The sequence below is a fragment of the Heterodontus francisci genome, chromosome 31, assembly GCF_036365525.1.
Source record: "Heterodontus francisci isolate sHetFra1 chromosome 31, sHetFra1.hap1, whole genome shotgun sequence".
In the NCBI taxonomy this organism is placed as follows: domain Eukaryota; kingdom Metazoa; phylum Chordata; class Chondrichthyes; order Heterodontiformes; family Heterodontidae; genus Heterodontus; species Heterodontus francisci.
The window spans coordinates 60,103,446-60,127,955 of record NC_090401.1 but is presented as its reverse complement, the minus strand read 5'-3'; the positions used below and the strand labels follow the sequence as shown (position 1 = coordinate 60,127,955).

Here is a 24,510-nt window from a genome sequence, read left to right as displayed (position 1 = left end):
TTTCAATTTAGTATACTGTATTCGCTGCTCACAATGTGGTCTCCTCTACGTTGGGGAGACCAAATGCAGACTGCTTTGCAGAACACCTCCGCTCAGTCTGAAAGCAAGACCCCAAGCTTTCGGTTGCTTGCCATTTCAACAGCCCCCCCGCCATTTTCTCACATCTCTGTCGTGGGATTGCTGCAGTGTTCCAGTGAACATTAACGCAAGCTCGAAGAACAGTATCTCATTTACCATTTAGGCACACTGCAACCTGCCAGACTGAACATTGAGTTCAATCATTTCAGAGCATGACGGGCCCCCCAGTTTACTTTTAATTTTAGTTTTTTTTCTTTTTTATAATTTTTTTCTGTGTTTATTTTATTTTAGTATGTTCAGTTTGTTTCTACTGTGCCTACCCACTGTGTTTTTTTTCATGTTTGTGCTTGTGGCTGTTCAGTTTTCAGTCCATTAACACCCTCTCTGTACTAATGCTTTGTCTTTCAGCACGCTATTAACATATTGTTTGCCTTTGCTCCATGACCTTCTGGTCAGCTATTCTGTGACCTTGTCCTATCCACACCTTCTCTTTTGTTTTCTCTTGCCCCACCCCTGCTTTACTTGCTTAAAATCTTTTACATTTCTAATATCTGCCAGTTCTGATGAAGGGTCACAGACCTGAAACGTTAACTTTGCTTCTCTCTCCACAGATGCTGCCAGATCTGCTAAGTATTTCCAGCGTTTCTTGTTTTTATTCCACTATCAGTGTACATGGGTTCTTCTGCAATGCTACCTTTGTGAATGTCTTTGGGTCTGGTGTCAAAACTAGATTGGCAGAAGATGTAACCACCACTAAGAGAAACAATTCCTGCACCATTATAACTGACCACAACACAAGTCTGCTCAGATCCTGTTTGTTAAGGACAATCTAAAATGGATCGCATCTATATCAAAGAAAAGGGCGGCACAATGGCGCAGTGGTTAGCACTGCAGCCTCACAGCTCCAGCGACCCGGGTTCAATTCTGGGTAGTGCCTGTGTGGAGTTTGCAAGTTCTCCCTGTGTCTGTGTGGGTTTTCGCCGGGTACTCTGGTTTCCTCCCACCACCAAAAGACTTGCAGGTTGATAGGTAAATTGGCCATTATAAATTACCCCTAGTACAGGTATGTGGTAGGAGAATATAGGGACAGGTGAGGATGTGGTAGGAATATGGAATTAGTGTAGGATTAGTATAAATAGGTGGTTGATGGTCGGCACAGACTCGGTGGGCCGAAGGGCCTGTTTCAGCGCTGTATCTCTAAATAAATTAAATAAAAATAATTCAGGGTCTTTCTTGAATTTTCTACTTATTTACATGAAGAGGGCAATCGGAGCTCTGCATGGCCTTGTGTATTTATATTAGAGACTTGCTGATATGAGTTTTAAGAATTACAGGTGCCATCTTTTTAAAGATTGTCAATTTGGTTTGAAAGTTTGGTTATTGCACTATGTGAATATCTTGACAATCTTTCTGTTTCTATGTATTATTGTGTCTGTAAATAAATCTGAATAGCAGTATTAGTCTTCAGTTATTTTCTTTCAAATTTTGTTTGATAATGCTCCTGTGAAGCACCTTGGGGTGGTTTATTGTGTTAAAGACACTACATAAATGCAAGTTGTTGTTGTTCTGTATTATTGATTTAAATGCGATTTATATTCCCCGATTTTTACTTCTTTTACCAGCTGTGAGAATTCTTCAATCTGATTGGCTGATTCACCTGCCACCTATGACAAGTTTTTCACGGTTCCCGGATTTATGGGTGACACCAAATTGATGCTAATCACTATGTGGTAGCCCAAAGGAATTTGGATTGGCTAGGATAATGAACAGAGAAGCGACAAATGGAATTTAACACAGATAATTGCAAAGTACTGAAATTAGTTTAGAAGAAGTGAGAATATGGATTACATATTAAATGGAAAAGTACTTGAGGTAACAGCAGAAAAAAGATCTGGTGGTAATGATGTAAAAACTGTGTGTGTTCAGTGTTCACAGGTCGTAAGGAAAGCAAATAAACTGTTGGAATGTGGAAGTTAAAAGAAAACAGGAAATCTGAGGAGCATTTTTTAGCAGCAAACAATGGCAAGTTTTTTTTTGAAAAGGACTGGATACTTTCCTATTCGAAACAAGATGCACAGCTATTAGTTCCAGAATTACAATAAAGACAAAATTATTGAAGAGTGGGGGCGGGAAGTTGGGAGGATGGGGTGGGGTGAGGGGCAAGGTGGGGTGGTTCAGGAGTTGTGACTGGGGTGGGGAGGGGTGGTTTGAAGGGTAGGCTAGATGGATCAATGTTACTATTCCTTTTAAGGTTTCTTGGGTATCAAATTAGTGTCAGCTTTGGCTCAGTGGGTAGCACTCTTGATTCTGAGTTAGAAGATTGTGGATTCAAATCCCACTCCAGGAAAATCAAAGCTGTCACTCTGGTGCTGCACTGTCAGAGGTGCTGGCTTTAGGATGAGATGTTAGACCAAAGCCTTATCTGCCCTGTCAGGTGGATATAAAAGATCTGATGACAAGATTTCAAAGATGAGCAGGGGAGTTCTCCCCGGTGTCCTGGCCAATATTTATTGGGTTTCCTACATTACAACAGTGACTACACTTCAATAAGTACTTCATTGGCTGGAATGAACTCTGGGATGTCTTGAGGTTGTGAAAGGCGTTACAGAAATGTAAGTCTTTCTAAATTTCAAACTTTTTATGAAATGTATCCTCCATTTCTCTCGTCATTGAATATTTCTTTATTTAATCTTCATTTCCCCCATCTGAATATTGTTGTATGATTGACTTTAAGAGTGATGTCCCTTTAAGATCTTAGTATGCTAATGAGCCAAGTACCAGGGATGCATGTCACTCGGAACCAGAGTCACTCTGCAACTGTAACACCCAAAGTAAGGTTCTGTAAATAGTTAACTCAATACTGTATATAATAGTCTAGCTGTAAATAAACTTGTTTGAGATCTTCAACCAACTGGACTCCATGCATTTCAGTTATGTTGCATCAGACAGCATAAAAGAAAGGCTGCATTTGCTGACAACGCAACCACAAGGTGGCGCTGTACTGGCACATGCTCAAATGTAGCCTGTTCCACTAAAATGGCACAGTCTGTGAGGTTCAGCCAGCTGCCAGGACTAAAGATGGCGCTGCTCAAATAATCATAGCAAGGCAACGTAAACCCATGGTAGCACACAATGGCCGGCGAGATCGGGCGTGGGAAGCGGGGAGACAGCGGGCGGGGGAAGCGGAGAGCGAGCGGCTGGACAGAGCGAGTGGTGTGGGGAAAGCGGGGAGCAAGTGGCCTGCAGTCAGTGGCCGTGGGGGTGCTCTCTCCCCGCTTCACCCCACCCCGCTCTCTCTCCGCTTCCCCTCCTCTCCGCTTCCCCCTCCACTCTACTTCCCCCCCACCCCGCTCTCTCTCCGCTTCCCCTCCTCTCCGCTTCCCCCTCCACTCCACTCCACTGACCCCCCACCCCACTCTCTCCCTGCTTCCCCCCACCCCGCTCTCCCCCTACTTCCTCCCCACCCCGCTCTCTCCCCGCTTCCCTGTGTTACGTGATGACGTCATCTGCACATGCGCCAACCAGTCCCGGCAATGTGGAATGCCACGCACACACAGAGCAAGAGCCTGTTTACGCATGTGCGCAGCTTAGCGCAGTCTGATGACATCCGCGGCCGGCTGCGTTGTCAGGAATCACTTTGTAAAAGAAATCATTACATTGTGGCAGCTGTGGTGAGAAGACAAAGTCTGAGGTTGAAGACCACAGTTAAAACAGCTCTGAAAACGACCTTTCCTACAGCCAACAGACAGAAAGTTCAAGAAAAATACTGGCCCGAAGAAAAAAAAGAAAACAGAGCACAGAACGACAGGTTGCAAGTAAATCAGGTGTGTCATTGTGCTGACAGGCGAGGAATACTGCTTTTAAAAAGCTTTGAAGTCCTTCAAAAGATTGTTTTCTTTTCAAAATCTCCATTTAAGAAAAAAGGGGAGGACCTGACTCCTTTCCCAAGCTGATCGAGGGTCGATACCATTTCAGGAGGCGTGTGGTAGAAAAAACACGGGAAAAACCAGATCACTGCAGAGCCTTCATCCACACAGCCAAAGTTAAAAAAACATTAAACTACTCGAGTGTGAATAACAGCTTCCATTCACAAAGCCACAATAAAAAGAAAACCATTAAAATCACAAGTGTGAAGACCATAAAAAAAACTCTTAAAAAACCCATTCAACTGCCTACTGAACAGCTGTGTAAACAAAACAGGCTTAAGTGCTGGAAGTAAGATAAACACAAAGCACTAGCAAACACATGCTCTTCTCAATCAAAGCAACTAGTATAAATAACAGACAGTTCTCAAAGAAGAAACAATGCAGAGTCACAGAACAAGTCTGAGAACAAGTTTTAAGCAAAAGAACAGCAGGAAGATAGATACCAAATTCCCCAGCATGAACTGGAAAGCAATGAATATTCTATCCGAGTTCCAACTGTTCAAACAGAGAATGCAGTTATGCTTCACAGACTAGCTAATTGTGTAACCAGTAAAACAGACTGTGCAAATACTAATAGCAATTGGAAATGAGGGTTTGCACAGAAGCAATACCTCTGGATTTTCTGAAGAGGACCAGAAAGATCTCACAAAGATATGGAAAGTGCTAGAAGATCAGCTCCGATTATGAGTGAATTTTAGAATGCACTGTCTGGAATTGATGTCCTCCAGGCAACAGCCACAGAAATTAATTGACCAGTTCATCAGTAGATGCCGTAGTAAGGGCAACAAATGCAATTTCTCAGAAACTGAGCTATCAGACCGAATGCTGGAGCTAGTGATTGTATCGACATCCATTGAAGCGTTTCAGAAAGACCTCTTGGGGAAAAAGAAAGGTCACAGCATTGATGCGCTGCTGGAAGATGGCAAGAAATACGAAGCCATCGTAGCTGGCTAACAGCAGCTGCAAGCACTAGGTACAGACAACAGCATTGGCACGATAACCAGATCGAAAAAAGCAAGCAAGCTGTGTGGTAAATGCGGTCTGTCCCACTCAAGGTGAAATTGCCCTGCATTTCAAGACCTGTACAAGGCAAGTGGTGCAAAAGGACACAGGGCCCATCAATGCAAGAAATCTGGCTCCAAAGACGTGGCTAGAAGTTGCAGCAGGACACAGACAAACAGAAGACAGGCGCAGAAGACAGAAGACAAAGTCCACAGCGAAACAGACCTGAGACAAGACTCAATGAGGAGTAATTCTCAGCCAGATGATGAACATTGTGAACCTGACACATCACGTTGATGAAGTCAAACAACTGGAAGCTTTTTGCCACTATTAACATTATGTGCCCAAAGAAAGCTGGCAGACGTACACTTAGGGTCAAGATTGACACAGGTGCTAGTGCAAATACACTACCAGTCCGAATACTCAAAGATATGTAATGGAATCATTGGAAATCAATGACACAACCGACAACTGCCAAGTTATCTGCGGACAATGGATCACCCATTCCTTGCAGTGGCACACTAACAATGCAATGCAGCTATGGCAAGTTGGTATGGAAACCACAAACATTCTACCTTGTAGACACGAGCGGACCAGCAGAGGCAGGACTACCAGTGTGTAATGACTTCAACATCGTGACCATCCATGTGATCACCAAGATACCCATTACAGCAGCGGAGACCAAAGGTACTCGCATTGAGTCAGTCCATGACCTACAACAAATGTACCTGGACAGGTTCGACGCCATAGGAGATTTCAAAAGGCAATACCATACTGCACCACAGAGAGGATGCAATTCTGTCAATTGACCCCCCCCCCCCACTCCCTAGAAAGTGCAAGTACAAGAAAAGCTTAAGCGCAGGTTGGATGACATGGAACGCAATGGCATCATCTGTCATGTGCATCATCACACAGACTGATGCAGTTCAATTATGTGTGTACAGAAGAAGGATGGAGCAATCAGGGTACGTCTCGATCCGAGGTGTCTAAACCTCTCCCTAAAGAGGTGCCCCTACAAGATTACGACATTAGAAGAATTGAATCCCAAGTTCACAGGAGCCAAATTCATCTTCAAGTTGGATGCAAAACATGGATATTGGTCAATAGATCTCGCTAAGGAATCTCAAGAAGTCACCACCTTTAGGGCACCATTTACAAGAAATTGCTTCCAGAGACTACCCTTCGGCTTATCTGTCAGTCAAGATCTGTTTCAGCAGCATATAGACAGAATTATAGAAAACGTGCCTGGTTACATATGCATTGCTGATGATAGTGCGCTAATGGCAAAATCAAAAGAGGAAGAACATGATTGAAATCTCACTCACTGATGGCAGTAGCTCATCCCGAAGGGATTGTTTTTAACAAGAAGTGCCAGGTGAATTTTTTTTTATTTGTTTATGGGATGTGGGCATTGCTGGCTAGGCCAGTATTTATTGCCCATCCCTAATTACCCTTGAGAAGATGGTGGTGAGCTGCCTTCTTGAACCGCTGCAGTCCATGTGGGGTAGGTACACCCACAGTGCTGCTAGGCAGGGAGTTCCAGGATTTTGACCCAGTGACAGTGAAGGAACGTCGATATAGTTCCCTCAGGATGGTGTGAGACTTGGAGGGGAACTTGCAGGTGGTGGTGTTCCCATGCATCTGCTGCCCTTGTCCTTCTAGGTGACAGAGATTGCAGGTTTGGAAGATGCTGTCAAAGGAGCCTTGATGCATTGCTGCAGTGCATCTTGTAGATGGTACACACTGCTGCCACTGGAGGGAGTGCATGTTTGTGGATGGGGTGCCAATCAAGCCGCTGCTTTGTCCTGGATGGTGTCGAGCTTCTTGAGTGTTGTTGGAGCTGCACCCATTCAGGTAAGTGGAGAGTATTCCATCACACTCCCGACTTGTGCCTTGTGGACAGGCATTGGGAAGTCAGGAGGTGAGTTACTCGCCACAGGATTTCCAGCCTCTGACCTGCTCTTGTAGCCACAGTATTTATATGGCTACTCCAGTTCAGTTTCTGGTCAATGGTAACCCCCATGATGTTGATAATGGGGGATTCAGCGATGTCATTGAATGACAAGGGGAGATGGTTAGATTCTCTCTTGTGGGAGATCATTATTACCGGACACTTGTGTGGCGTGAACGTTACTTGCCACTTATCAGCCCAAGCCTGGATATTGTCCGGGTCCTGCTGCATTTCTACACAGACTGCTTCAGTATCTGAGGAGTCGCGAATGGTGCTGAACATTGTGCAATCGTCAGCGAACATCCCCACTTCTGACCTTATGTTTGAAGGAAGGTCATTGATGAAGCAGCTGAAGATGGTTGGGCCTCGGACACTACCCTGAGGAACTCCTGCAGTAATGTCCTTGAGCTCAGATGATTGACCTCCAACAACCACAACCATCTTCCTTTGCGCTAGGTATGACTCAGCCAGCAGAGGGTTTTCCCCCTGATTCCTATTGACCTCAGTTTTGCTCGGACTCCTTGATGCCATACTCGGTCAAATGCTGCCATGATGTCAAGGACAGTCACTCTCACCTCACCTCTTGAGTGTAGCTGTTTTGTCCATGTTTGGCCCAAGGCTGTAATGATGTCTGAAGCTGAGTGGCCCTGGAGGGATCCAAACCGAGCATCAGTGAGCAGGTTATTGCTAAGCAAGTGCCATTTGATAGCATTGTCGGCAACACCTTCCATCACTTCACTGATGATTGAGAGTAGACTGATGGGGTTGGCCGGGTTGGACTTGTCCTGCTTTTTGTGCACAGGACATACCTGGGCAATTTTCCACATTGCTGGGTAAATGCCAGTGTTGTAGCTGTACTGGAACAGCTTGGTTAGGGGCGCGGCAAGTTCTGGAGTCTTCAGTACTATTGCCAGAATGTTATCAGGGCCAGAATGTTGCAGTATCCAGTGCCTTCAGTCATTTCTTGATATCACACAGAGTGAACTGAATTGGCTGAAGACTGGTATCTGTGATGCTGAGGACTTCAGGAGGAGGCAGAGATGGATCATCAACTTGGCACTTCTGGCTGAAGATTGTTGTAAATGCTTCAGTCTTAGCTTTTGCAATGATGTGCTGGGCTCCCCCATCATTGAGGTGGGGGATGCTTGTGGAGCCACCTCCTCCTGTTAGTTGTTTAATTGTCCACCACCATTCACGGCTGCAGAGCTTAAATCTGATCCGTTGGTTATGGGATCACTTAGCTCTGGCTATTGCAAGCTGTTTACGCAGTTTGGCATGCAAGTAGTCCTGAGTTGAAGCATCACCAGGTTGACACCTCATTTTGAGGTATGCCTGGTGCTGCTTCTGGCATGCCCTCCTGCACTCTTCATTGAACCAGGGTTGGTCCCCTGGCTTGATGGTATTGGTAGAGTGGGGTATATGCCAGACCATGAGGTTACAGATTGTGGTTGAGTACAATTCTGCTGCTGCTGACGGCCCACAGCGCCTCATGGATGCTCAGTTTTGCATTGCTACATCTGTTCGAAATCTATCCCATTTAGCATGGTGGTAGTGCCACACAACACGATGGAGGGTATCCTCAATGTGAAGATGGGACTTTGTCTCCACAAGGACTGTGCGATGGTCATTCCTACCAATACTGTCTTGGACAGATGCATCTGTGGCAAGCAGATTGGTGAGGATGAGGTCAAGTATGTTTTTCCCTCGTTGGTTCCCTCACCACCTGCCGCAGACCCAGTCTAGCAGCTATGTCCTTTAGGACTCGGCCAGCTCAGTCAGTAGTGGCGCTACCGAGCCACTCTTGGTGATGGACATTGAAGTCCCCCACCCAGAGTACATTCTGCACCCTTGCCACCCTCAGTGCTTCCTCCAAATGGTGTTCAACATGGAGGTGTACTGATTCATCAGCTGAGCGGGGGTGGGGGTGCGGTAGGTGGTAATCAGCAGAAGGTTTCCTTGCCCATGTTTGACCTGATGCCATGAGATTTCATGGGGTCCAGAGTGGATGTTGAGGACTCCCTGGGCAACTCCCTCCTGACTGTATACCACTGTGCTGCCACCTCTGCTGGTCTGTCCTGCCAGTGGGACAGGACATACACGGGGATGGTGCTGGCGATGTCTGGGACATTATAAGGTATGATTCTGTGAGTATGTCTATGTCAGGCTGTTGCTTGACTCTTCTGTGGGACAGCTCTCCTAAGCCCCCAGATATTAGTAAGGAGGGCTTTGCAGGGTCGACAGGGCTGGGATTGTTGTTGTCGTTCTCAGTGCCGAAGTCAATGCCGGGTGGTCCGTCTAGTTTCATTCCTTATTCACTTCATAGAGGTTAGATACTAGGCTATTTCTGAGGGCATTTAAAAGTCAACCACATTTCTGTGGGTCTGGAGTTACATGTAGGCCAGACCAGGTAAGGACAGCAGATTTCTTGCCCTAAAGGGCATTAGTGAACCAGATGGGATTTTACAACAATCGACAATGGTTTCATGGCCATCATTGGCTTAATTCCAGATTTTTATTAATTGAATAGGGAGAGAAAGGAGTTGAACACGTGGCTGCAGGGATGGTGTGGGAGGGAGGGTTTTGGTTTCCTGGATAATTGGGGCTCTTTCTGGGGTAGGTGGGACCTCTACAAACAGGATGGTCTTCACCTGAACCAGAGGGGTACCAATTTCCTGGGGGGGAGATTTGCTAGTGCGCTTCGGGGGGGTTTAAACTAATTCAGCAGGGGGATGGGAACCTAAATTGTAGTTCCAGTGTACAGGATGTTGAGAGTAGTGAGGTCAGGGATAAGGTTACAAGGACGCAAGAGGGCACTGGCAAGCAAGAACTTGGTTTAAAGTGTGTCTGCTTCAACGCCAGGAGCATCCGGAATAAGGTGGGTGAGTTTGCAGCATGGGTTGGTACTGGGATCTCGATGTAGTGGCCATTTCGGAGACATGGGTAGAGCAGGGGCAGGAATGGATGTTGCAGGTTCCGGGATTTAGATGTTTCAGTAAGAACAGAGAAGATGGTAAAAGAGGGGGTGGGTGTGGCATTGTTAATCAAGGAGAGTATTACAGCGGCAGAAAGGACGTTTAAGGACTCGTCTACTGAGGTAGTATGGGCCGAGGTTAGAAACAGGAGAGGAGAGGTCACCTTGTTGGGAGTCTTCTATAGACCTCCGAATAGTTCCAGAGATGTAGAGGAAAGGATAGCGAAGATGATTCTCGACAGGGGCGAGAGTAACAGGGTAGTTGTTATGGGGGACTTTAACTTTCCAAATATTGACTGGAAATACTATAGTTCGAGTACTTTAGATGGGTCAGTTTTTGTCCAGTGTGTGCAGGAGGGTTTTCTGACACAGTATGTAGACAGGCCAACCAGGGGCGATGCCACATTGGATTTGGTACTGGGTAATGAACCCGGCCAGGTGTTAGATTTAGATGTAGGTGAGCACTTTGGTGATAGTGATCACAATTCGGTTAGGTTTACCTTAGCGATGGGCAGGGACAGGTATATACCGCAGGGCAAAAATTATAGCTGGGGGAAAGGAAATTATGATGCGATTAGGCAAGATTTAGGATGCGTAGGATGGGGAAGGAAACTGCAGGGGATGGGAACAATCGAAATGTGGAGCTTATTCAAGGAGCAGCTACTGCATGTCCTTGATAAGTATGTACCTGTGAGGCAGGGAGGAAGTTGTCGAGCGAGGGAGCCGTGGTTTACTAAAGAAGTTGAAGCGCTTGTCAAGAGGAAGAAGGCGGCTTATGTTAGGATGAGACGTGAAGGCTCAGTTAGGGTGCTTGAGAGTTACAAGCTAGCCAGGAAGGAGCTAAAGGGAGAGCTAAGACGAGCAAGGAGAGGACACGAGAAGTCATTGGCGGGTAGGATCAGGGAAAACCCTAAGGCTTTCTATCGGTATATCAGGAATAAAAGAATGACTAGAGTTAGATTAGGGCCAATCAAGGATAGTAGTGGGAAGTTGTGTGTGGAATCAGAGGAGATAGGGGAAGTGTTAAATGAATATTTTTCGTCAGTATTTACAGTAGAGAAAGAAAATGTTGTCGAGGAGAATACTGAGATTCAGACTACTAGGCTAGATAGGATTGAGGTTCACAAGGAGGAGGTGTTAGCAATTTTGGAAAGTGTGAAAATAGATAAGTCCCCTGGACCAGATGGGATTTATCCTAGGATTCTCTGGGAAGCCAGGGAGGAGATTGCAGAGCCTTTGTCCTTGATCCTTATGTCGTCATTGTCGACAGGAATAGTGCCGGAAGACTGGAGGATAGCAAATGTTGTCCCCTTGTTCAAGAAGGGGAGTAGAGACAGTCCTGGTAATTATAGACCTGTGAGCCTTACTTCGGTTGTGGGTAAAATGTTGGAAAAGGTTATAAGAGACAGGATTTATAATCATCTTGAAAAGAATAAGTTCATTAGCGATAGTCAGCACGGTTTTGTGACCGGTAGGTCGTGCCTCACAAACCTTATTGAGTTTTTCGAGAAGGTGACCAAACAGGTGGATGAGGGTAAAGCAGTGGATGTGGTGTATATGGATTTCAGTAAGGCGTTTGATAAGGTTCCCCACGGTAGGCTATTGCAGAAAATACGGAAGTATGGGGTTGAAGGTGATTTAGAGCTTTGGATCAGAAATTGGCTAGCTGAAAGAAGACAGAGGGTGGTGGTTGATGGCAAATGTTCATCCTGGAGTTTAGTTACTAGTGGTGTACCGCAAGGATCTGTTTTGCGGCCACTGCTGTTTGTCATTTTTATAAATGACCTGGAAGAGGGTGTAGAAGGGTGGGTTAGTAAATTTGCGGATGACACGAAGGTCGGTGGAGTTGTGGATATTGCCGAAGGATGTTGTATGGTACAGAGGGACATAGATAGGTTGCAGAGCTGGGCTGAGAGATGGCAAATGGAGTTTAATGCGGAAAAGTGTGAGGTGATTCACTTTGGAAGGAGTAACAGGAATGCAGAGTACTGGGCTAATGGGAAGATTCTTGGTAGTGTAGATGAACAGAGAGATCTTGGTGTCCAGGTACATAAATCCCTGAAAGTTGCTACCCAGGTTAATAGGGCTGTTAAGAAGGCATATGGTGTGTTAGCTTTTATTAGTAGGGAGATCGAGTTTCGGAGCCACGAGGTCATGCTGCAGCTGTACAAAACTCTGGTGAGACCACACCTGGAGTATTGCTTGCAGTTCTGGTCACCGCATTATAGGAAGGATGTGGAAGCTTTGGAAAGGGTGCAGAGGAGATTTACTAGGATGTTGCCTGGTATGGAGGGAAGGTCTTACGAGGAAAGGCTGAGGGACTTGAGGTTGTTTTCGTTGGAGAGAAGGAGGAGGAGAGGTGACTTCATGGAGACATATAAGATAATCAGAGGGTTAGATAGGGTGGATAGTGAGAGTCTTTTTCCTCGGATGGTGATGGCAAACACGAGGGGACATAGCTTTAAGTTGAGGGGTGATAGATATAGGACAGATGTTAGAGGTAGTTTCTTTACTCAGAGAGTAGTAGGGGCGTGGAACGCCCTGCCTGCAACAGTTGTAGACTCACCAACTTTAAGGGCATTTAAGTGGTCATTGGATAGACATATGGATGAAAATGGAATAATGTAGGTCAGATGGTTTCACAGGTCGGCGCAACATCAAGGGCCGAAGGGCCTGTACTGCGCTGTAATGTTCTAATTCTAAAAAATTCTTGAATTCAAATTCCACCTTCTGCTGTGGTGGGATTCAAACCCATGTCCTCAGAGCAAATTCCTGGGCATCTGGGTTACTAGTCCAGTGACAATACCATTCCGCCACTGCCTCCCCACCGTAAATTGGATCAATTTCTTTGGCTCCATCTATTCAAGCTGCGGAATCCGTCCTGACCCAGGCAAAGTTGAAGATGTAAGGCATATGCCTACTCCACAAGGAAGACCTGCAGAGATGTCTTGGATTTTTCAACTTTTTGGCACCATACATTCCAAATTTTTCAGACAAAGCATCATAACTGAGAGAACTCCTAAAGAAAGACATACCATTTGTATGACAGGAGGACCATCAACATATGTTTGAGTCTCTCAAGCAAGCATGGGCAGCAGAAACCTGCCCCCTGCAGTACTATGCCCCAAGGTAGAAGAAAACTTCTACATTGCAGGATAGACGCTAGTATTGTAGCTGTACTGGAACAGCTTGGCCAGGGGCGCAGCTAGTTCTGGAGCGCAAGTCTTCAGTACTATTGCCGGAATGTTGTCAGGGCCCATAGCCTTTGCAGTATCCAGTGCCTTCAGCTGTTTCTTGATATCACGTGGAGTGAATCCGATTGGCTGAAGACTGGCATCTGTGATGCTGGATACTTTCGGAGGAGGACAAGATGGTGTATCACTCTAATAGATTATCAGCCCCAGAACTGTTATCATTAATACCATCTCTTCCTGCTTGGTCTAATACAGTATTGGACTCGTTCAACAGACCATACAAATAGGAAATTGTGGCTCTAGCTATGAATGCTAAGTTTTACTGTAAATTATTTTTTAAAACTGTAAGTTTTAAAGACAGATAGCAAAATTCGACAGAAATAAAATCCCACATACAGCTTTCCAATTGGAATTCAGCTCCAGGAAAACCATTTCTCTCAGAACAGCTGGCATCTCAATTTGATCACAACCATGGCAGTATTAAACAACAATCTAAAGGTCCAGTGGTTTTCATTTTAACATTCTGTTGCTCCTCCACCCCCATCATTCAGCACAGCCAGTATCCTCCCTCCACCGTGCTTCACTCAATGTACTCCCCAACTCCGCTTCCCACTGTGTGTCCACTCCCTAGTTAGGAGGGTCCACACTGATCATCACCACTACATTCCAGACCCTAGACTGCCTGTGAGTAATGCCAGGGGAGATCAGTTAATTAACAATTAAAATGAATTAGGTAAGTGAGGAAAAGATGGATTTAATGGTGCATCTTGTGCTTTCGTTCCAGCGTACCTCGGGGGGGGATGGCTGCTAATTAGGTTTTTGTTGTGAGATGTGGGCTTAGTGCATTTGGTGCAGCAAACATTTTCTTCAACTCAGTAAATAGAGTTGCAGTAATTAGTCCATGATGTGATGTCAGTCCATGGAAAATTCATTGAAATTACAGTTGCATGCAGCATAAATTTAGCTCCTACATTGAAACAAATTATCGGAAAATCAGTGAAGTTTGAATCATGGATTTTGTGTTTTTAGCATAGCTTCCAGGATAACTTAAACTAATTCCCCAGAAAGGCACCCACGTCCGAAGACTGATGAGATTTTCGCAGAGTTGGTGAGAACTGAAATGGACAAAAAAAATTCTGCTGTGCAACATTAACAGATAATAATTTTTGTTCCCACAAACAGTAATGTGATAATGACCAAATAACCTGTTTTTGTGATGTTGATTGAAGGATAAATATTGGCTAGGACACCGGGGAGAACTCCCCTGCTCTTCTTCAAAATAGTGCCATGGGATCTTTTACGTTCACTCGACAGGGCACATGCAGCCTCGGTTTAACTTCTCATCCCAAAAGGTAGCACCTGCAACACTCACTCAGTACTGCACTGGAGTGTCACCTAGATTTTTGCATTCAAGTCCTAGAGTAGGACCTGAATCCAGAAACTTCTGACTCAGAGGCGAGAGTGTAACCAACTGAGCCACGGCTGAAATAAAGGGAAAAATGAGTAAACAAGTTTGGATAATGAACACTCTGCTAGAGAACACAAGTACAAAATTCCCAAGCCTTGAGCAAGGATAGAAATGAGAAAAGCCCTTTTCTTTCCTTGAGACAGTGGATATGTGAAATATTATTAACAGCTTGGTTGATTTGGGATAAATTGACACCTTCAAAGAGAACTGCAGCAACTGAGCAAACCTGGATATAATATTCCCTGATTTCTTATTCATGTCATGTCACAGGAGAAGGAAATTAGTTTTCCTAAAGCAAGCGATCAACAGGTGGTTGGGAAGTCCATAATACTCATACACAGTCTCTGCATATAGATTGGTTTTATTCCCCTAATTTAATACATGGTTTATTGAGTCAATCAGAAAAGCATTGTTCTTGTTTTTTTTGTGCTATGAACATTTAAAATGCCACCCTACATATTTATTGTGTTATGCACTATCACACAAGATTTAATTCAGACAAATTGTGTGTAGACAGAAATACAGATTGAGCCCCAAATTTTCCACATTTGCAAAATGCAGCCTAGATTTCTAAAACAAATAATGACTTCAGTTTTCCAGTTGTAAGTGGTATAAATGTGCTTTTCTTGTTACAGAACAGCTTTGAGTGCACAATGTCTGAAGCTAATGCAACACTCTACATTCTCCTGTGAAACTTACGACAATCTTTTACCATTATTCACTCAGTTCTCATCATAACAGGAAGTTACAATGGCCTCAGGAGACCAAAGGGAAGGTCAAGCAATTCATTCTATTGTACAAACCCTCAATATCTATACCTCTGACTCTTCAGACCCCTTTTGATTTTCTGTCTTCCTATTGTAATTAAATGATTGGAGCAAGTAACTGTCAAAAGCACCCCCCATTCCCAACGTCTGGAGGTTGTATATGAGGACTTTGCATATGTTTGGCCTTGAATAAGATACGTTCATTATAATGTCCATATGAGAAGTCATTAAATGAAAGGAACGTTGTCAAAATTAAAATATGTATCCTATCATTTTAAAACTGCTGCTCAATTTGTCTTTTCTTTCTCAACAAAAATGAACATAAAACAAGACCCAACTAGCTTTTCTTTTCAATCACACAGAATAAGAATGTCAAACAATGGATTTAAGGGATCCTTAAAACAGTCTTACAATCAATATGTGAGTTATGTCTCATAGTTGTCACTTACCTGAGCATATAAGCATCTTGCCAGTCTGTTCTCGTCACACTGACAATCAAACAATGCACATTTTCCAGCAGCTTGTTCCATTCAAATCTAGTTTATACAAAAGATGGCAGCAGTTACTGACAAAAAGCTTTAGTATCAACTTCATTGTGACTACCTGTCCACTCACAGTAACTGTTTTAGAGGACAGGAAGGCCTTACTGCCACACTATTACTGTCAAACTCTGTATCTGTAGCAGTGTGTTGTACCAAATGTAATATATAATCATCTACAACAATGACATGCAGAAATGTGGTTGATCAAAAAAATAAAATCTGAAGGTTGTGATTATTGAAGATTTCTGGTCCATTCCAATGCTACCTGTTGCCATCAATTTACACCAGCTTTCACCCCGTTATGATATTATATAATTTGCTTAGCAACACTTAAGTGCTGTTATAAAAACAAAGGCTGTGGCCTTTCATCACAGATGCTGCCTTACCTGCTGAGAATTTCCAGCACTTTGTTTTTATTTCAGATTTACAACATCTACAGTATTTTGCTTTTATTTACTAAGTGCTGTTAAGTGTGCTGACATCGAATGACAAATAGCATCATCAAGCAGTAATGATCAATGATAAATATTCCCATTTCTTCACAAATATTTGCAGTTATAGAGTTCCTCAGGTCACGATCTAAATTTGCTGGAGCAGGTATTTTTGGGTGACGTAAGGTGCAGGAATATCCTTGAAGCACATCTGCTTAACGTTGGTATACAGCCAGTGTGATTGGTCTGTTGTCAAGGCAACCTTCTCATGCTCCCATCTATGGTGAATGTTTCTTAAAACCGCAAATACAATGAAAATAGGAGGCAAGGAAGGTAGGGTTTTAAAGATGGATTCCAAATACACTAAAATTATCTGCCATGTTTACTTCAGTGCTTAATTATTTGAGGTTTTGTAAAAAGATGTTAGATATGTAGTTTGTGGCTTACTGCATCATCCACTCCCAGACTGTACACAAAGATTTTCACATGCAGCCCTTTCCTCATTGCCTCTCCTAAAGGCAATAACTAATAGCGTTCCTGTACATTCCTCCAGTGGCTATTCTTCTCCTGGAAGCTCACCGGTTGAGTGTTGAACATATTTTAACTGGCGAGGAGAGGGGGAAATTGCCAACAAGCCTGCTTCTATCCTTGTCCAATATCCACACACTGACCCTTTCCAGTCCTGCTCACTGGACAGGGATCAGGAATGGAAACTTTGGTACATGTTCTCATCCCCCTAACTGGGTGGCAATGAGAGCAATGCAGTGCTTACTGTCGAGACATTTTTAACAGATTGATATGATGGACTTAAGCAAACAAAAAATGTGCCTTTCAATAGTGCAGTATACTCAAAAATCACTGCTGTAATATGTATAATTGAGGCAGCTTCAAAATTTTGCTGGCTAATTTGTAAAAGAAAACTGATTATGTTCTGGATCAATTGGGCAGTTGCTGACGGTTTAATGTTTAACATACTTTCCCAGAATAGCTCCATCAGCTTCGGCTATGTTCCAGTGAAACCAATACTGCAGAGCCACACACAAGCTGAATGTCAGATACACAATCTTAGCTTGGAAATATGTGAGGCCCGAGTCACTGTTTCTGTAAGGGATAATACACTTTGTTCCTAATTATGACCGTGCACAATGATTGTGTTTCAAATGCACTGATAGGAAATATTCAACTGAAAATGTGTTGTATTTTAATGAGTCTGCTCGGGGACTCAATATTAATAATAATCAGTGTGTTTGCAACAAGAGTGCCCTCCTATACATATCTTACAGCCTGCTTCACATCACCCTTAATAGATGCAACAGTGCATTCTCATTTTCTGTAATAGGTTCAGATGTGATGATACCAAATAATTAGCTTTTACTAAATTTGGATGTAAATAGATTTGATTAAATGGATAATTCAATTTTCACACCATTTAAAAATCAGGCCCCAGCTTCTATTATACTTGGACTTTGTAATATGTTGAAAACCTTTGATGTGCAAAAGCTGGCTTATTATTTCACATTAAAAATATTTACTAAATCAGCGATTGTATTTTCTTTTAATCCTTCAGCTCTCCTGAAAATGTATTGCAGCAACCCAAGCTCCCACATGCAGGCACACAGATACACTCCACTCCAAAAGCGGGCAGTTCGTCTCCTGCAGAGAAGCTTGTAGTAAAATAACCAATCCATTCCAGCTCCCTTCCTCCCCATTTACTGCGCCAGAACTGAAAGTTTCAGTGGTTGAAAGTGTGCAGATTGTGAAGGGGGCCCCTGAGGTTAAAGAAAAAATAAGCACGTGAACGCCAACACAAACTATCAGAAGAATAAGAGCATTTCCTGTAAGCAACATTTTAAACACAATGTTGGTGAAGGTGATGAATTGTTTGAGACAAAAATCTTAAGAAGCAAGTCTGTTTGAGCCCTGCAGCACCACAGACCATGCAGCTCACTGGCACTGACAATCAGTAAAAGACTTTCTGTAAAAAGATGCCTCGAAATGACCAAGAAACTGGTTTTTGTCATTATGGGGTTTAGATAGAGGAATATATGAGCACATTAATAAGCAGCAACACAGTTTTATCAGGCAGACTGCAAGTGTGTTGGTTTTACTATAATTCCTTTTAGTAAACGTCCCAAAACTTTTTTACATTTTAACTTTCAGAAAAAAAATGAGTGTCTGTCACACTCTTTAAAGGAGCTGCAGCTCAAGTAGAGATTAAGGGGTTAGTTTTGTCTAAATCTGTATAAATGTGAGATGCCAATTACTAGTAATTCAAGTGCACCCTTTAGCGTGGTTGATTTCGTTTCCAGGATAAAATTGCACCACGTTGCAAAAGGATGGTTTATTTGTAGGCGACAGTGGGATATAACCCATTAATCTACATACCTAAAGCATCATTTTAATGTTATTTAACCTGCGCCTCCTCCCCCATCTCCGCTCCATCTACTTGACGTACATCGTTGAGCAAGCACAGGGGTAAAGGAAGTTCTTTTTAATATTGCAAAGCGATGATGCCTGTGTATATCCAAGTGCGGTGTGTGCATTTTATATAGAAATGGATTCCTGCTGCCCTTCCCCTCACTGCTTTATTATTTGTACCTGGGGATGTTGCGAAGATCTCCCGATCCTTTACTTTCATCCTTCCGAGAAAACCACACCCCAAAGCGGCTTCTCGGTGCCTTCAAAAAAGTGAGCACCGTTTTCCATCGCGAATTGAATTTCTTCTTTCAGGTAACTTGCACGATGTCAGGGGTTTTTTTTTTGCGTGTGTGTTGTTGCTAATGTAAACGGTGCAAGGATCTGCTAGCTGGTGTCTGCTGCTATACTGAGAGTGGCAGGGCGATCTTAGTCGTGTCGATTTAAACTGGTTATTTGAAATGTACCCTGGGAGTTGTAGTCTACCCTCCCTTGTCGGTGGCTGAGTTTCAAACTGTGTAACCTGCGTTTGACCCCTAAGAAGGGCAGCAATAACATCGCATGCAAATAACTCTGACCTTTTTGGCAAGTTTATCGAATAAATACTTTTTTTTTAAACTTTCAGTGGCTACTTTTTCTCTGCCTTACTGCTCTACACCATTTCTCTTTGCTCCCCAGGGTCTATGACATGCACGTTACCCCTTCACCTTGTTCAACCAAGCTAATGAAATATTCACATGGCATGTTTCTTGGAGATGGAGTGCAGACTTTCTCCCTGTGGGAACACACTGCACTTATCAAAGTCTAGAGAGCTTGGCCTTAGGTTAGCACAGCTAAGGTAATTTTCCTGCTACAAGTCCAGGCAGGAACACCCCACCTACTGGGACATTATGACAAAGTTGGAAATGTCTGATCTCACAGTGACCTTACTAGTGAGTCAGGATGGCTGGACAATCAGTAATGACCTGAAGTATCAGTGTAGTTCAAGTATCAGGTTACCATGTCTATCATAACAGGTTATTTGGCTTTGAACATCCTCCTCCAGGCAGGTCCCCTAGCCACTTTGACCTCAAAGAAATCCCAATTACCTCCACAGTCCCAAGGCGAATAGTCATTAGATGGCTCCTGTGTTAAAGGCACCATATAGGTATAAGTTGGTGTTGTAGACAACAGACAAAAGTGGGTATGGGTGGATAACAGGTGTTGGGAATTTCTCGTGAAGGGTCCTGATCATCAATGAAATTACTTTTCCTTTACAATCCTACAAAAAGTTGTATAATCTTTCAACTGATAATTTACAAATGTCACCCCCACGCATTCCAAACTTATGAACTATGTTATGACTGAGGTGGGAGGAGTGCTCTATGTTTTCTAATCCCACTTCTCTGCAGGTCACAACATATATTTTTGCCCAGTTACCTATTCTGTCAATTATATACTCTACTCTTTATCCCAGATTAAAATACTCCAACCAGGTATCTGATAAACTGATAATTTTGTTGTTTATTAAAAACAAGACTTATCCAGTAATGAACCAAAGCATTAACACACAGATTGAAATATGAAAGTTCCCTTTTTAAATTCCACACACACACTTCTTGGTATTTCTTCGCGGACAACGATCTTGGGAAGATTGTAATCATCGGTTGCAGGCCTGATGGAGGCTGGTCAGGTCTATCTGTGACTGGCAGATTCTCCCACAACAGGTACAAGTGAAGGTGTAGTGCCTGCTGGGGGCAATTAGATCCATCTTTCTCCTCTTCTCTTTTTTCTCTCAGTCTCAAAGGTGTCTGTAGCCCTCCTGATGTAGCATCTCCAGGCATCACGATCTATGGCCTGCGCTTCCCACTGGCGATGATCGATGTGGCACAGAGAGAGGGACTTCTTCAGAGAGTCCTTGAAACATTTGCATGGGGTCCCTCTGTTCCTTTTACCCATGGTCTGTTCTCCACAAAACATGATTTTGGGCAGGTGACTGTCATCCAGTTGGCTTTGCAGGAGGATGGCCTCAATGCTGGTGATGTTGGCTGTTTCCAGAACTTCAATGTTTGTGATGCGGTTCTGCCAGCAGATCTTGAGAAATGCTGTGGCGGCAGTGCTAATGGAAGCGCTCTTGAAGGTGTACATGCGGGCGGTATAGGACCCATTTCTCAGCGCCATACAGAGGGTGGGGAGGACTGTGGCTTTGTACACTTTTGGGTTTGGTCTGTGCTCTGAGGCTGTGGTTGCTCCACACATGTTTGTACAGTCTGCTTTGTCTTTCAGCACACCATTAACATATTGTTTGCCTTTGTTCCGTGACCTTCTGGTCAGTTATTCTCTGTGACCTTGTCCTATCAACACCTTCTGTTTTGTTATCTCTTGCCCCATCCCCCGCTTTACTTGCTTAAAATCTTTTACATTTCTAATATTTGTCAGTTCTGAAGAAGGGTCACTGACCTGAAACGTTTACTCTGCTTCTCTCTTCACAGATGCTGCCAGACCTGCTGAGTATTTCCAGCATTTCTTGTTTTTATTTCTGCCAAATGTTCTGTTTGCTTTTGAAAGCCTATTGTCCACTTCCTCGTCTACGGTGGCATCAAATGAGATGATGCTCCCCAAATAAGTAAATTGCTTGATGGAATTCAGCTCAGTTCCCTCGATGACAATGCAACAATGACAATACACACACACTGAAAAAATACAGAAATTCTCTCTGCAGAGGTCTGTTACAAAAAAAGACAAAAAAGAATACTTTGGCCAAATACTTGCTAATTCTTGAAGAAAAAAAATGATATGGAAGGATGTCCCTTTTGTCTGGCATCTGGGTATACAGGGATGGGTCACTGCGATCATTTCAGAAGCAAGTCGTCATGGTGATGTCGAGAAATTGTCTGGTAGGCTTTCTAGGTGACATGTGGCATCAGAGGTTTCAGCCAACAAACACTTGAATATCAAAATTTTTCAGCTTCTCAGGAGGGATGTAGCACCAGGGATTTTAGCTGTCCCACACTGGATCTTTACAGGGTTTCATCCAAGAGGTAGAGAAAGAGGTGAGCTCGGTGGTTTCTTTTTCCTTGGCAGGCAAAACGCCAACTGTCTTCAGAACAGTTCACACTGAACTAAAAACAATATCCAAAACCACAAAACAGAAAGTCAACCTTTTGACCTCCATAAACATTGGCATGTGGCTTCTATGTAAACATCTTCCCCAGGTCACTAAGGTTTCTGTTGTTTATGGAGCTTAAAGCACATGCCTTACAGCAAGGTTGTTTTTAAACAACATCTCAGTGTCCTTTCAATGAACTATCAACAAAGCAAAGTCCAGCTTCAATGAAATCTTCAGCCTTCCAATGAACCCATCTCCACAATTTAAATACGAGTCCTCAAAAACATATTTAAAAAAAGAAGCATTCTTATAACAACCGTAAAATGAATTTATGAAGTAAAGCCGAAACGCATACTTTTCTTGTAAACAAAATGGAGCAAGAGGTCTGGTGACCTTTCCTTTCCTGCCAATATACACTGTTACGGCCAGGAGGGGGAGGGGGGGGGGGCGGGTGTCACAGGCTCCCCTCTGACTTTCCTCTTATTTCACCACAACAGGGTTTATTCCTTTTTCAACAATGGTTGTGCTTACCACCTCAGTGAGTGTTTTACCTTTTACCTTTAACGTGATCATGAAAGAACCAATCGGACAGGTTTTCTTGAGTTTAAACAAGAGGTGAGTTTATTATACTTAATCTAAACCCGATCTAAAAAAGATAATTATAAAAATATGCTACATATTCACACGAGAATCACACGCACACACATACAAATAGATTATAGAGTGAAAAGTACATTTTGTGGTTGGATTAGAGTCCAGAATAAATGGAAATTAAACATAGCGTTTATGAGGTTGGATGATTCGGTGTCTTGTGGATGAAGTTGTATTCTTCAAATCTTTGGCTGGTCAAAGCGCACTTTGTGGCTGGCACGCTAGGCTCAGGGCTTTCTTGGAGGCAGACTTGTAGGTGGTTCTCTTACTCTGGTCTCTGTCTATAGTAATCTGTAGGCTTGGAGGGTCCACAGTCGCAGATGGTTTTCAGACTCGACATGTTCTCTGGTGAGAGAGACAGAGAGCGAGAGAGGGACACAGCCTTCCTGCTGCTGCACAGTCTGAGTTACTGGCTTGACTTTCTTTGTTCAAAGAAATTCCCAGCTTTCACAGAGATGGACAGATAGTCACATGACTGCCTCAGCGTATTCTCTGTAACCTTCTGATAAGAGTCGAGGTTTGGAATTGGGTCCCCAGGCCCCCGGAAGCCAATATTTACACTTGGAAGGGTTTGCTCTTTCAAGTCAAGGTGTTAGGATTGCCTTGAATGCAGTGCTAATGAAGTAATCTTAGGTAATTCAATCACTTGGAGCAAGCCATTGTTCTGGGTCCATGCTCCTCAGACCTCTGCCTCCGGTTGGAGCCTGGAAATGTGAAAAGGTGTTTCAGATGCAAATTGCGGTGGCGTTCTTGGCTGCTAGTTTTTTTAAAAAGTTAAGGGGCGGCACAGTGGCGCAGTGGTTAGCACCACAGCCTCACAGCTCCAGCGACCCGGGTTCAATTCTGGGTACTGTCTGTGTGGAGTTTGCAAGTTCTCCCTGTGTCTGCGTGGGTTTCCTCCGGGTGCTCCGGTTTCCTCCCACAAGCCAAAAGACTTGCAGGTTGATAGGTAAATTGGCCGTTATAAATTGCCCCTTGTATAGGTAGGTGGTAGGGAAATATAGGGATAGGTGGGGATTTGGGAGGAATGTGGGATTAGTGTAGGATTAGTATAAATGGGTGGTTGATGGTCGGCACAGACTCGGTGGGCCGAAGGGCCTGTTTCAGTGCTGTATCTCTAAACTAAGTACAGGAATTTTTTTCATTAAAAGTTTAATGTAAGTTTCCAACCGATGAATTAATATTCCTTATTTGGCATATTGTTTTTCTTGACAACACAGAACTACAGGAACCTCGAGCTAATTGTCATGTTAGGACAAGTCTTGGAGAAGTCATGAAAATACAAACGGTCTTTCTGGAAAATCCCTGAAAAATCATTAAACTGCAAGCGACCCTATCTGTGGTCATGGCTGCTTCTCCCCAGCTGATTGGGTTAATAATATTGTCGCAGACCTTTGGACTCCAAACTTAAATTCCAAAAAACGGGTGTGAAAAACCTTACTTTATCAAGGTGAGATGAAGATGAATGGCCTCACCATCAGAAAGCATTAATGAGGACGATGGAAAGAGAAACTCTGGTCACATGACAAAAACTAGGTTTCTGATAAGGAACTTTAATAAAGGTACATTCTGAGCAGATAAAGGAGATCCATCAACGCCATTGAAGAGAAAGGACCCAGTGTAAGACTACCCGCTTTGAACTACTTTTAGGCAGTGACTGGAGCTTTGGCCTTGAACTTCCTCCCTGAGAAAACATACCAGGACTTTGCCATTGACCTTTTGCTGGAATATAACAAGAGCAGTCTGCAACAGCGCATCCATCTTCCTGAACCTCCCAAGTCTTTCTTCAGTGAACAAGGAAAAGGATTACAGAACAAGGAAAAGGATTACAGGCCTGCACTGTTTCAAGTCTTCACCTTGGGAAAAAGCAAGTTTAACAGAGGACTCTTTGAAATCATCAGACCCAACACGTTATCTTTATAATCTCTATCTTTTCTTGAGTATGTGTGTATCTGTATGAGTGAGAGAGTGGTGTTGTATATATTTCGGGTGTTGTATATAAACATTTATCTTTCTTTTCAACTTA

General features: G+C 43.5%; 1 protein-coding gene across 9 annotated transcripts in view; it reads right to left on the bottom strand.

The window, feature by feature from the left end:
* Nucleotides 1-19,047, bottom strand: part of LOC137347313 (S-adenosylmethionine decarboxylase proenzyme-like) — a 105,217-nt gene extending 86,170 nt beyond the window's left edge. For all 9 annotated transcript variants that reach the window (XR_010968924.1, XR_010968928.1, XR_010968927.1 and 6 more), the window contains exons 1-2: nt 18,929-19,047; nt 15,807-15,893 (exon numbers count right to left, since the gene is read on the bottom strand). The gene's annotated coding sequence lies outside the window, so the exon portion shown is untranslated. The remainder of the gene's footprint in view (nt 1-15,806; nt 15,894-18,928) is intronic.
* Between the last annotated feature and the right edge of the window lie 5,463 nt (nt 19,048-24,510).